Source organism: Bufo gargarizans, chromosome 9 (genome assembly GCF_014858855.1).
Source record: "Bufo gargarizans isolate SCDJY-AF-19 chromosome 9, ASM1485885v1, whole genome shotgun sequence".
Taxonomy (NCBI): domain Eukaryota; kingdom Metazoa; phylum Chordata; class Amphibia; order Anura; family Bufonidae; genus Bufo; species Bufo gargarizans.
The window spans coordinates 82,279,495-82,293,557 of record NC_058088.1 but is presented as its reverse complement, the minus strand read 5'-3'; positions in this window follow the sequence as shown (position 1 = coordinate 82,293,557).

Here is a 14,063-nt window from a genome sequence, read left to right as displayed (position 1 = left end):
ACGAAGTGTGTGTGTATGCAGTGTGTGAACGAGTCCATTCAGTCAGGGAGACCCTGGAGCGGTTACCCGTAGCAACCTATTAGGTGTCTGTTTTTTAAGGGAAAAAGTCTTCTAAGGGAAAAAAAAAGTTTTTGTTGCTATGGGCAACGGCCCCACTTTTCTGCACCACTGCTTGTGTCATTCTCACTACCCAGACTATAAGTGTGATGAATTGTTGGTATATAAAGACAAAACCTGTAAATGGTGGTAAAGGAAATAATAGTGGCGACCCTCTAGTTAGGAGGGGGATCGCAAGGTGTGGCTCGGGCCCTGTTCACATTACTTTGTAGCCTGCATCGTAGAAACGCTGATTTCTAAGGTTAATCTGTTTTCCCTTACGCTGGGTTCACACCTGAGCGTTTTACAGCGCGTTCCTACGCGCTGTAAAACGCACAACAGGCAAGAACCAATGATTCCCTATGGGAAGGGTTCACACCTGGGCGTTTTACAGCGCGTACGATCGCGCTGTAAAACGCCCGACGCTCAAACAAGTACAGGAGCTTTTTTTGGCGCGTTTGACGCGCGTTTGGGCCATAGACTCTTTGGACAACACTGCTGTCAATCACACAAACGCGCGTCAAACGCGCGTTCACTATTAAAAAAAACGCGCATAAAACACGCGACAAAAACACGCATAGAAACGCGCGTTTGAGAAACGCCTAGGTGTGAACCCAGCGTTAGTCCTAACAGCAGCACAAGCTCCATTATTGTACCACTGGTTAGGACACAAGGGAAACCAGCATTTTTGACAGGTAGCATAGGGGCACTAGTCCCCCACTGCAGCAGACGCGGTGGACTCCATGATAAGCCGTGCTACGGTTCAGGCACTGCATTGGTTTCTGTTCAGATGAATGACAATGCAGATGTGAACAGAGCCTTAGCCCTCATGCACACAGCCCTATTTTTCTTCCATGTCCTATCTGCATTTTATGTAGGTAGCCCGCTAACCCAGTCCTTTCTATGGGGCCATGCACACATCTGTATTTTTGCCGTTCCGCTAATTATAGAGCTTGTCCTATTCTGGTCCACATTGCTGACAAGAATAGTCATTTCTATTGATGGGAGGGGTAAAAATGCGGAATGCACCACGGTTTGCAGACCGAAATACAGATACAATCGTGTGCATGAAGCCTTAGGCCCGTTTTTCACTGACTTGTCCTGTCCGCATTTTCTGCGGACAGCAGACGTACCCATTGATTTAAATGTGTCTGTTCACATTTCAGTATTTTATTACTTACTGTGGGTCAGTAAAAAAAAATCACGGGGACATGCACTACTTTGATCCGTGATGGGGACCAAGCACACCTATTGAAGTCTATGGGTCCGTGAAAATCACTGACACACATCCGTGTTGCGTCCGTTTTTCACTGGAGACTAATAGGAGATTCTTTGGAAATTAATTTTCAGCTGAGCAACGTCAGTGAATTACGGATGACACACGGATGGTAAAAACGGACACACGGACCAACCACAGATCCTTCACGGACATCTTCACGGATGAAACGTACGCATTTTTTTACGGATGTGACACTGATGCGGAAATGTGAACGAGGCTTTAGTAACATTAGGATTCAGCAAAATCATAAATGCACAAGATAGAAAGAAAGCTCCAGCACCAGAATGGACGTAGTGAAAAATCCCGGTCTTTATTCGTCACCAAGATACAGGTGGATACAGCAAACAGTGACACTGGCTCCCACTTTATCCCCAAGATCTACGCGTTTCGAACGATGGTGTTCTTAGTCATGATCTGAGGTGTCCGACATGTTCCGGGATGAAATAAGGTTCACCTCCAATGTTCCCACCCATCATAAATGGCCATAATCTGTGCGTCTATGGTAGCATGAAACCACTTATGATCAATAGCAATCTCTTTCACCTACTGGAAAAAGATATGATCCGTAGATACCATAGATATGCATGGCCTAGTACTGATTGTTTTCACACTGGGTCACATAACTTGAAGTGTAGCTTTTCGCAGATTTTTAGTGCAGAATCAGGAAATAATTACAAACCATGCACCTTGTGTGACCCATGGGTGAGCCATCAGTGCTTTTCTGCCTATTAAAGGGGTTGTCCGCTTTAATATTGATGACCTATCCTTAGGGTAGGTCATCGATATCAGATCAGCGGGGTCTGACTCCTGACACCCCTGCCAATCAGCTGTTTGAAGAAAAGGCCGTGCTCATTCGAGCGCTGCCCTCTCTTCATTTTTTTACCTGCTCGCCATCGTATCTGCAGCAGTGAGCAGTGTAATTACAACTCCTTTTGTCGCTATTCACTTCTATGGGATGGATCTGTAGCATTTACTTGAACAGGAAGGAACCGTCCCATAGACGTGAATGGGACGGCTGTAATGTAATTACACCTGCTTGCCTCTGCGGTTGCGATGGCGAACAGGTAAATGGTGAAGAGGAGGCAGTGTGACTGTGTGAATAAGGCCTTAGGGCCCATTCACACGACTGTAAGGGCTCCGTGCCTGTACCGCAAACAGCGGTCCACAATGCACGGGCACTGGCCATGTGAATCCCGTATTGCAGGGCGGACCCATTGACTTGAATGGGTCCGCAATCTGCAAAATACACAAAAATAAGACATGTCCTATCTTTTGCGGTGCGGAGGCACAGACCCAAAAGCCCACAGAAGCGATTCCGTGGGCTTCTGATCTGTGCCTCCACTCCACAAAAGATAGGATATGTCTTATCTTTTGCAGATTGCGGACCCATTCAAATCAATGGGTCCGCATCCGCACCACGGAGCGCACACAGCCAGTGCCCCTATATTGCGGATCTGTCGTTTGCGGTCCACAATACGGGCACAGAGCCCTTACTGTCGTGTGAGTGGACCCTTAGAGTGATACAGTTCCTCACACTGTTCTAAGGCAGAGGTGGAACTTGAAGTTCCTAGGCCCCGATACAAAATCAGTAAGAGGTGCCCCTAAACTTGTGCCATTTACAATACTGGTACCCTTTTATGTAATTATGGATGCATTGGACCACCTCAGGCACCAGTCCAAGGTCTTCACCACAAACTCTGCACCTACTATACTACTAGTACTACATGCTCCTGAAAATGCAAGCAGTAATGTCACTGTACAAGGATAATAAATGCAACAAAGTCACAATATACAAATTCATAATCACAGTCACTTCCCTGCATCGGTATGACAACTACAGTGACGCCACAATACAGAGATAACAAAGTGATGTCACCATATAGCGGTAATAAAAGGAGATGGCTCTGCTCGGGGAAAATAACAATAGTGATGTCTCAGCACATGCATATAGAGCAAAGTGAAGTAACAGCGCAGGAGTAATAGTCACAGTGATGTCACCGGGCGTGGATAGTAAGCAGTGTGAAGTCATAGGTGAGGGATACTGCGCACAGAGGTTTCAGATAATAGGATTGATAAAGTGATGTCACAACTAACGGCAAAAGCAGTGATGTCACACAGTAAAGAGATAATGAACCCTGCCCTGCTACATTATCATACACCATGTTCACTTATATCCTTGGTCCAAGGTCCTTCCAGGTCTTAGAAGTTTGCATCCATTATCTTGATTCTGAAATCCAAAAATCAAATTCACTTGGGAGGAGTTTTCCACACTGGCGAGTATTCCGCACGGATGCGATGCGCGAGTTGAACGCATTGCACCCGCACTGAATCCCGACCCATTCATTTCTATGGGGCTGTTCACATGAGCGGTGATTTTCACGCATCACTTATGCATTGCGTGAAAATCGCAGCATGCTCTATATTGTGCGTTTTTCACGTAACGCAGGCCCCATAGAAATGAATGGGGTTGCGTGAAAATCGCAAGCATCCGCAAGCAAGTGCAGATGCGGTGCGATTTTCACGCACGGTTGCTAGGAGATGATCGGGATGGAGACCCGATCATTATTATTTTCCCTTATAACATGGTTATAAGGGAAAATAATAGCATTCTGAATACAGAATGCATAGTAAAATAGCGCTGGAGGGGTTAAAAAAATAAAAAATAATTTAACTCACCTTAGTCCACTTGATCGCGCTGCCCGGCATCTCGTCTGTCTCCTTTGCTGAACAGGACCTGTGGTGACGTCACTCCGGTCATCACATGTTCCATCACATGATCTTTTACCATGGTGATGGATCATGTGATGGATCATGTGATGACCGGAGTGACGTCACCACAGGTCCTCTTCCTGAAATGAATGCTCACCACAGGTCCTGTTCAGCAAAGGAGACAGAAGAGATGTCGGCTACGCGATCAAGTGGACTAAGGTGAGTTAAATTATTTTTTCTTTTTTTTTAACCCCTCCAGCGCTATTGTACTATGCATTCTGTATTCAGAATGCTATTATTTTCCCTAATAACCATGTTATAAGGGAAAATAATACAATCTACAGAACACCGATCCCAGACCTGAACTTCTGTGAAGAAGTTCGGGTTTGGGTACCAAACATGCGCGATTTTTCTCACGCGAGTGCAAAACACATTACAATGTTTTGCACTCGCGCGGAAAAATCACGGGTTATCCCGCAACGCACCCGCACATTTTCCCGCAACGCCCGTCTGAAAGAGGCCTAAGGGATCATGCCCCTGACCGTTTGTGCACCGCATCACGGATGTGGACCCATTCACTTGAATGGGTCCGCAATCCGGAACGTGTGGTATGGAACAGAGCATGGTTCACACCGCAAAAAAATAGGACATGTTCTATTTTTTTGTGGTGCGGAAGGATCAGAGACCCATTTAAGTTGAATGAATCTGCGGAAACGGCACGGATGTTGCCCGTGCATTGGGGCCGCAAATTGCAGTCCCCAATGCAAGGAACAACCTGCACACGTTTGTGCATGAGCCCCAATACATACCAATTCTACAGCATAGGAACTACCTCTGTCCGGTAGGTACCTCCTCTTTATCAACTGAATTGTGATCATTCTGAAATATACATTAAAGGGGTTATCCCACAAAGAACATGTTCCACCTGTCCACAGAGCATACACCAGATACAATGATTACAATACAGCTTCGTTCTATGCTGCTTTAGGTCTCTGGAAATGCCGTTAAAGCATTGAGTGTACCTCCTCAGGCCTATAAAGCAGAGACTTGTAAAGTAGTGTGGACTACAGTACTCTGTGTATATACAGTACATTCTGTACCATTGAGAAAGTCCATTATTATTTGGTATTATGTGGCGTTACCCTCAATCATGTAGATGTAACAGTAATAACCATCTCTAACTAGGTCCTAATACCCTAAGAAGTACAGAATGACTAAAGTTATGCGGATTAATGCATGCTGTGGTATTACCGTATACTGTATATGATGCCATTAGAAGACATACAACTCCTTGTCCCAAAAATATTCCATTATAGGCCCAAGTGGTTTTTATTCATCACTTTTCTGTCCTTTACTAATATAATTCTCTGGCTCACCAAGGTTACAATTGTGGCTGCTATACTTTCCCAATATTAACGTATGCAATTGAAGTAAATGGAGAAGAGCCTTAAGGTGGTCATACATCTTCAGTAGCTGTTGGCCGAACACTCCTGACTCTCCCATACATATACTTGGTCAGCATGTGTTTTCAAGGGGGACAGAGGAGGAAGCATCTGGCATGGCTTACATCCCAGGAGGACAAAAGGATCAAGAGTTGAAATTCAGCATGCCTGATATCATCTGTCGAGGGAGACTCAGGAGCTCCTCATACACTCTGTGATGGCCAACCTCTGGAACTCCAGCTGTGGTAAAACTACGACTCCCAATATATACAATTGCTTGGCTGTTCTCAGAACTCAATATAAATGAATAGAGCATGCTGGGGGTCGTAGTTTCATCACAGCTGGAGTGCTGGAGGTTAGCCATCACTGCTTCTAGATTGTCAGCGAGTCCGGTCAAAAAATGGTGGGACTAGACGACAATAGTCTAATGCGCAAGTGCCGTTTCTACACCGACCTTGTCACTTTCCGGAAAGGAGGCATGACCAGGGTCGGGGACGGCAGCCTCGCCACATTTACCATCTTCTACAGTAGTTTTCTGGTGTAGAACAGTGAAATCTATTTCAGTTCAGGCGCACGGACTGCCGGATTGTGCTGGGCTATGATAAATCTGCCCCTTTGTGTCCAGTCTCCCACAAGATACACAAGTGCTATGCGGCTGTATCCCCCTCCTCTGTATTAATATACACATGCAGACTTGAGAGAGTTTTTTGTATGTTTAAAAAAAAATTCAGATGGGAGACTTTCTCGGTACAATAGTAGCATGAGGAGGCCTGTTAGTTCAAATGACAGGGTGTGCGGTCTAATAGCATTGATCTGCTAATTGCACTTATAGGCATCTTCTAAAGATGATCTGAGGATCTCAAAGATGAGTATGTAGGGGATGTCAATCATTTTTGGACTGCAAATGCTGATTTTTTATAGTAGACTCCAACACCGGCAGAAATGTTGCTGAGCAGGTTTTCAACTTTAAGTGGAAAAAAAATAAAAAATCATGCACGTGAATGTATTTTCTTTCCGTGTCCATTCCGTTTTCTTTGCGGACCGTATGCAGAACCATTCATATCAATGGGTCCGCAAAAAAAGGAAGTTACTCCGTGTGCATTCCGTTTCCGTATGTCCATTCCGCAACAAATAGAACATGTCCTATTATTGTTCGCATTACGGACTAGGATAGGACTGTTCTATTAGGGGCCAGCGGTTCCATCCCACAAAAAACTGAATGCATATAACCATCATCCGTATTTTATGCAGATCCGTGTTTTGCGGACCACAAAATACATACGTCATGTGCCTGAGCCCTAAGGCAGCATTTGAATGTCTAAAAGTAGACATTCCCTTTAGAAGGTACCTGTAACCTCTCCTGGCATGTCTGTTTTAGTAACTACTTGCATTCCCCTTGTGATAACAAGTATTAGTATTATTCCTGCTAGAAGTTATTAATTACTAGCAGTTTACAATGAAGGTCCAGATGGTTGTTACCAGTTGGGGTTGTGTCCCTGCACAGTCTGGCACTGGCAGCACTGATTGGATATTATCAGACTGTGCAGAGACACACCCCCAACAGGTAATACCCATCTAGACCTTGGCACCTTGCTACCACTTCCTATAGGCTCATATAAAGTGTCATCTAATGCAGTAGTGTATTTATTTTCACCATGCATATTTAGTCATGTAAAGTTGTTATATTCATATAATTACCTGGTCCACCCGCAGATGGCGGCAGCATTGGCAGAGATAGTTTCGGATCCGTCTTCAAAATGCTTTCAGTGTTACTATGGCACCCAGGACACTATTAAAGTCCTGGTTGCCATAGTAGTAGTGGGGAGCAGGGGGAGCAGTATACTTACAGTCCGTGCGGCTCCCGGGGCGCTCCAGAGTGACGTCAGAGCGCCCCATGCGCATGGATCATGTGATCCATGCGATCACGTCATCCATGCGCTTGGGGCGCCCTGACGTCACTCTGGAGCGCCCCGGGAGCCGCACGGATGGTAAGTATGCTGCTCCCCGCTCCCCACTACACTTTACCATGGCTGCCAGGACTTTAGCGTCCCAGCAGCCATGGTAACCATTGAGAAAAAGCTAAACGTCGCATCTAGCAATGCGCCGAAACGACGTTTAGCTTAAGGCCGGATCCGGATCAATGCCTTTCAATGGGCATTCATTCCGGATCCGGCCTTGCGGCAAGTGTTCCGGATTTTTGGCCGGAGCAAAAAGCGCAGCATGCTGCGCTATTTGCTGCGGCCAAAAAACGTTCCGGAACGGAAGACATCCTGATGCGTCCTGAAGGACGGACTGTCCATTCAGAATGCATTAGGATAATCCTGATCAGTATTCTTCCAGCATAGAGCCCCGACGACGGAACTCTATGCCGGAAGAAAAGAACGCAGATGTGAAAGAGCCCTTACATTGTGTGTCAGGACAGATCTGTTTTGCTCAGTTTTGTCAGACGGACACCAAAACGATGCAAGCAGCATTTTGGTGTCCTCCTCCAAAGCGGAATGGAGGCGGAACGGAGCCAAACTGATGCATTCTGAGCGGATCCTTATCCATTCAGAATGCATTAAGGGCAAAACTGATCCGTTTTAGACCGCTTGTGAGAGCCCTGAACGGATCTCACAAACGGAAAGCCAAAACGCGAGTGTGAAAGTAGCTTTAACCCCTGCTAAGGGGAAGGCAGTAGGCCTGGTCCTGTCTGGGCAGGTACTGTTAGTCCTATGCCAGCCTTATCACTGGAGGTTGTGCACACCCAAGCATAAGTGAGCTTGAGGTACTCCAAAGCCAGGACAAGAAGTTCCTAGAATTCAAGTAAGAGACAGACTACAGCTGAACTAAGTTCCAGCAGAAGAGGAAAGTTCCTATTTACTCCAGCTAGCATAGCAGGGCTGAGATTGTTGCAGAGAAGTATTTGCCTGCCAGATTAAGCCAATACCTGCTGATGACCAAGATACCGTTTGGAAACCGCTTGGATTACCAATTCATGCCAAGTAAAAGCAACTGTTCAACATTACTATAAAGTCTGGGCACCACTTATTCTGATTATTCACCATCCAAGTTCAACTACCCATTTTTGCACTTGCTTCCAACCACACCACGTCTGGGATCCAAGGATATCCAGGTAGGAATACTGTGACACGTGTAAATAACATCTACAGAGACTGTAGGCTACCCTGCACCACTCTGGCAATCCTACCCCTGGGTACCAACATTACCATCTACAAATGGGAGCCTTGAGCTTCCACTGCTTAACCGCAGCTGGCGTCACGTTTACTTGCTCTATAAGAGGGACATATTTCGTAGAAACCTCCTAAGGGGCAAGGGATCCCCCAGATGCCTGACAGTGGACCGCTGCACTAGCAATTCATTCAAAATTTTAGCAGGATTAATAAAGGAATGGCACATCATAGAGTCATAAGAATAGATGCTCCAGAATTGTTATTACAAGGGGAGTGAAGAAGTAGAAGAAGAAAATCCCTTTATTGTCCCTCAGTGGGGAAATTTTGACATAACAGCAGCAATCACACTCACAACAGGAGCAAAAATAAGAGTAATTAGAAATTAAAAAGTAAAATACAAGAAATACATAACACAGAATTTACTTAAAAAATTCACTACTGGGTTTCTGGGAACAGTGGTGGTTATAAATCCTAACCGCTGCTGGGAGGAAGGACCTCCGATAACGTGCACCTAGGATGCAGCAGTCTGTCACTGAAGGAGCTCTCCAGCTCCACAACAGCTTCATGCATGGGGTGGGAGACATTGTCTGACAGTGATGGTAATTTTGCTAGAGTTCTTCTGTCACCCACCTCCTGCACTGGATCAAGGGGACAACCTAGGACAGAGCTGGACTTCTTAATGAGCTTATCTAATCTCTGTGCTATTAGGTGCTAAAACAGACATGTCAGGGGAGGTTACAGGTGGGTGTCTTCAGGTATCAGAGTCAATGAAGCTGCAGCAAGTCATCCAAGGACAGTAACAGATAATAAGATCTGGGGCTTGGAGTACGAATTCATGACTGCTACCCTCCAACTCTGTCAGCAGATAAGGCTGGGTTCACATCTGCGCTGTGAACTCCGGCAGTCTGTTCTGGCCTAGGAACTGACTGCCAGAGCCGGATACCACTGTGCACCGCCTGATCCCTGTTCACTGTAATGGCATCTGGCGGTAATACAGACGCTTTCCGGCATATATGCCGACTTTCGGACGGACAAAAAAATGTTGTGTGTAGCATTTTTTGTCCGATCGAAAGCCGGCATGTACGCCGGATACAGTGATCGGATTACAGTGCTGGAGTTCACAATGCAGATGTGAACCCGGCCTTACTGGATATTGAGAGCAGCCTAAAATCTGCCATTAGACAGGCTAAAGACAAAACAATTTGTATTATGTTAAAGGGGTTATCCGAGACTAAAAAATGTCCCCCATACTTACACTGAATATACTTACCTGGCTCCCTGCTCTCTGCCCTGCTCTTGCTCCTTGCACCGCCGCTGCTGCTTCTCCCCGTGTGTGGATGAAAACATCCGGTGTCGGGTGGGGGGGTAGCAAATGGCAGGAGACGATGGGGAGGAGCCTCCCTAGCATCGTGGGTGACGCTAGGGCGGCTCATCGCCACCTGCCATTGGCTGCTTCCACCCAACCCCGGATGTTTTAATCCGCGCACGGGGAGAAGCTGCAGCGGTGGTGCGGGGACCAGGAGCGGACCAGGAAGCGGGGAGCCAGGAAAGTATATTCAGTGAGGGGCCCAGGCGTATGGGGACATTTTTTTTTTTGTCTCGGATAAGCCCTTTAACAAGAGAACACAAAGTCATCGCTGTGCCCAGGGGCATAGCTAAAGCCCCGGTGCAAGAGTTAAGCTTGGGCCCCCCTTCCCTCAGTGCTTTGTGGCAATAAGCAAGTTGTGCACCTAGCCTTTCTGCTGCCTGAGGTAAAAATTGAAACGGCATCCCCCCATGCCAAATTCTTAACCTAACCTCCAGACCTACTGTTAAAGACATACTACATACAGAGCTACAAAACATACAGGGTAGTACAGCACCACATACCTCTTACATCCAGTGATGACTCATCTGATGTAGACATTCTCTTTCCTCATCTTCTCCATTCAGACCAGACCGCCATGATTATTTCTTTCAGCCATCTCTTTGCAGAGTTTGACAAACAGACATCTTAGTTCCCTAAGGGTCCGGCGGGGGAGGGAGACATCTCTCCCGTACCCCGCCGAAGCATCTTAATATAGGGGAGCCATTCTGAAGATGGCTATACACAATTGCACTAGCAAGGCGGCCCTATGGGCCCCTCTGGCTTAGGGGCCTGGTCGCAATTGCGACGACTGTGACCCCTGTAGCTACACCCCTGGGTGGTCTTCATAAGTGATCCCCTATGTGCTAAAATACCCTAATATATTCTAAAAGGTTTACTAAAGGTCAGTCTACATTATAAGATTACTTTCAAATCAGGCAGAGCCAGGAAGCTACACCGCATCAGAAAAAATGCCAGCTCTGTGTCTTCCGTATTTTATGACTAACTTGCAGAACTGGCACTGATGCAATATAAAAAGAAGGGGGAGGGGATTCCTTCAAAGAATCCTTTTCTGAGAAGATTACAGTAGACATATGCAGTGCTTCGGGCTGCAGGGGAGGCATAGTGGCCAGCAGCTGGAGAGGATGGGTGTGATGATTGTGACATTGAGGGTGACTGTAGTCTTCACAGTGGCTAATCCCTCTCCTTGCGCGTGCAGTGAATGAAGGGTGCACCCTTTCTTCCCTAGGAGGCACTCCCTGGTTAGGCGGCTCCTGCCTGGTGCTAGGTGGGGTATCCTTGAGGCGGATGAGTTTTGGGGTGCAAGGCAGGAGAGCAGGATGATGGCTAGGTGCCAGCAAATGGATGGTGACTTGGTCTGGTGGCAATAAAGGGGCACATTTATGAATCTTGCATGGCCTTGATGGTTAATGTCGGCCCCTTTTCGCTCAGGGTTAAGCCTCTTGCACACAAACGTTGTGCATCTGTTCAGTGCATTGGGGACCGCAATTCGCGGTCCAAAATGCACGGGCAACGTCCGTGCAGCGGCCAGAATGGATCGAGAACCATTCAACTTGAATGTGAACAAGTTCTATATTTTTGCGCAATGGAAGCACGGAACTGAACACCACAGAAGCACTCTGTTCCGCGCTTCCGTTCCGCACCTCATCTCCGGATTTACTTGACTGGGTCCGCATCCGTGATGCAGAATGCACACGGCTGGTAACTCGTGTATTGCGGAACCGCCGTATGCGGCCCGCATTAGGGCCACGGAACCACAACGGCCGGGTGAACAAGCCCTTAGGCCTCTTGCAGACGAGCGTTCCTCCCACAGCGAGTCCGCAGTGCAGCTCCAGGCCTGACCTCCCAGCGCTGTCGGGGGTCACATAGCATTATATTGATTTATGATGCTATGTAACCCTGACAGTTCTGGAATGTATTGAATAACATCTAGCATAATGCTGCCAGTGTTATCTAATACATTCCAGAACTGTAAGGGTTACATAGCATCATAAATCAATATAATGCTAAGTGACCCCCGTCAGTGCTGGGAGGTCAGGCCAGGAGCTGCACTGCGGACTCGCTGCGGGAGGAACGCTCGTCTGCATAGGGCCTTAGTCTCTCTGTTCAGTTGCTTTCTGGCAGCTTTCAGTCTCAGGAATGGTTTTTCCTGGATCAGGCTTCTCTTTGCACCTACTTAGTTGATGCTCACACATGTACATTGTACATCTTGCCTCTAGTACCAGCCCATCACTCTGGAAAGCCAGTGTTAACTATTTGTTGCCCATACATAACCATTAGGGATACAAGTGCACAAGGAGAAAAAGTGCTTTAACAACAAATCAGATTTAACTCTTTATATTGAAAGTGGCCTGAGACGCATTGTTCTGCCTACAATAAACCATCCATCTTATACTAGCTCCACCATCCATTGTATATCCAGCTATCCTCATAGGCTGGAGAACAAGCGTGCAGCAGCCTGCCAAGGACACCGTTCAGAGCCTGTAGGAGCGGTGTGCCTCATGCACAACCTAAACAAGGTGAGCATTTTATGTGCCCTAGTACCCAGCAGTCCTACCCATACTTGCGCTTCTTCTCTCCTTTGAACATTGAATTCTTGGCAATTAACTTTTAGCAGTGATCCACTGGGTCACTGCACATGTTCTACAACAGATGATAGACTGTAAGGCTGTCTACAAACATGAGCTACCTGTTGGAATAACAAGCTGTCTCTTCCCATATACAGTACATGTAAGCTCAGCTCGTCAAGCATGCATGTTTTCTGAGGGACAGGTGGGAGGCCCCCTTATACACATTAGAAGGTCGGCGGCTTTAGCCGCTGCTATATCTAATGTGAATAGCTTAAAACTTCCTAAAACTGCTTCTACAGAAGAATGGAATTGCAGCACTGTGCTGTGTAAAACATGTGGTTTTTGCACATCGTTTTTAGTTAAAGGGGTTGACTCAGGACAACTCATGTCCATATGTGCTATTAGGGAATTGGAATGTCATTGAGGGAGTTCCCCTGCGTGGGATCCCCCACTATGAGCCAAAAAAGAAAGCTGTATCTCTCATTCTGTTATAGTCCATGTAATACCTGGACAGACCTTCATCTCAATGGTCACCATGTAATACTACATTTCCCATGCTACCCCAGCAAAAATCATCAGTTTTCTAAGGATCTTAGTGGTCGCCTCTCAGATCACAAGTTATCTGATGAAACAGGCTCTCCTAATATGTCCGTCTTACTGCATACTTGTATTCTCCATCATTTTGGACTGCTGTTCCTCTGGTTTTCCTTCTGCGAATGTATGAATAAACAGCTGAGCATTATTATTCCTTTTATCAACGGGTTTGTTCCTTCAGCGCTGTCAGCACTGACTGGCAGCATATATGGAGGCATGACACACACGAATGTCACAATGCATAGTTCTCAGTATACATGGCAGGTCCGTTTTCTCCTCCTTCTGCCTCAAGACATGGATAATCCTGCATGCCCTGCACTTGCCATGCAACAGCTCCTCATGACTTGTACCAGGCATAACAGAGTATCAACGTTTCCTAAAGGCAGGGGCTGGAGTAGTTTTTACCCCAGGCGCACGAAGTTCCGTAGATTTGCCAAATTTATGACGAGGCACAGTAGGCAGAGTAGGGGGGGGGGGGATCTAAGACCGGTTTAAAAAGCCGGCCTTAGGGTACCTTTCACACTAGCGGCAGGACGGATCCGACAGGCTGTTCACCCTGTCGGATCCGTCCTGCCACTATTTCGCTATAATGGGGACGGGTAAGGAGCTCCGGCGCAGCATGGCAGTGCGCAGTGAGAGGCCGCCGGACTAAAAAGTCGAACATGCAGTACTTTTAGTCCGGTGGCCTCTCGCCGTGCTGCGCCGGAGCTCCGCCCCTGTCCCCATTATAGTCCGCGGCACGGCGAAATAGCGGCAGGACGGATCGAACAGGGTGAACAGCCTGTCGGATCCGTTCTGCCACTAGTGTGAAAGTAGCCTTAATAGGTAATACCC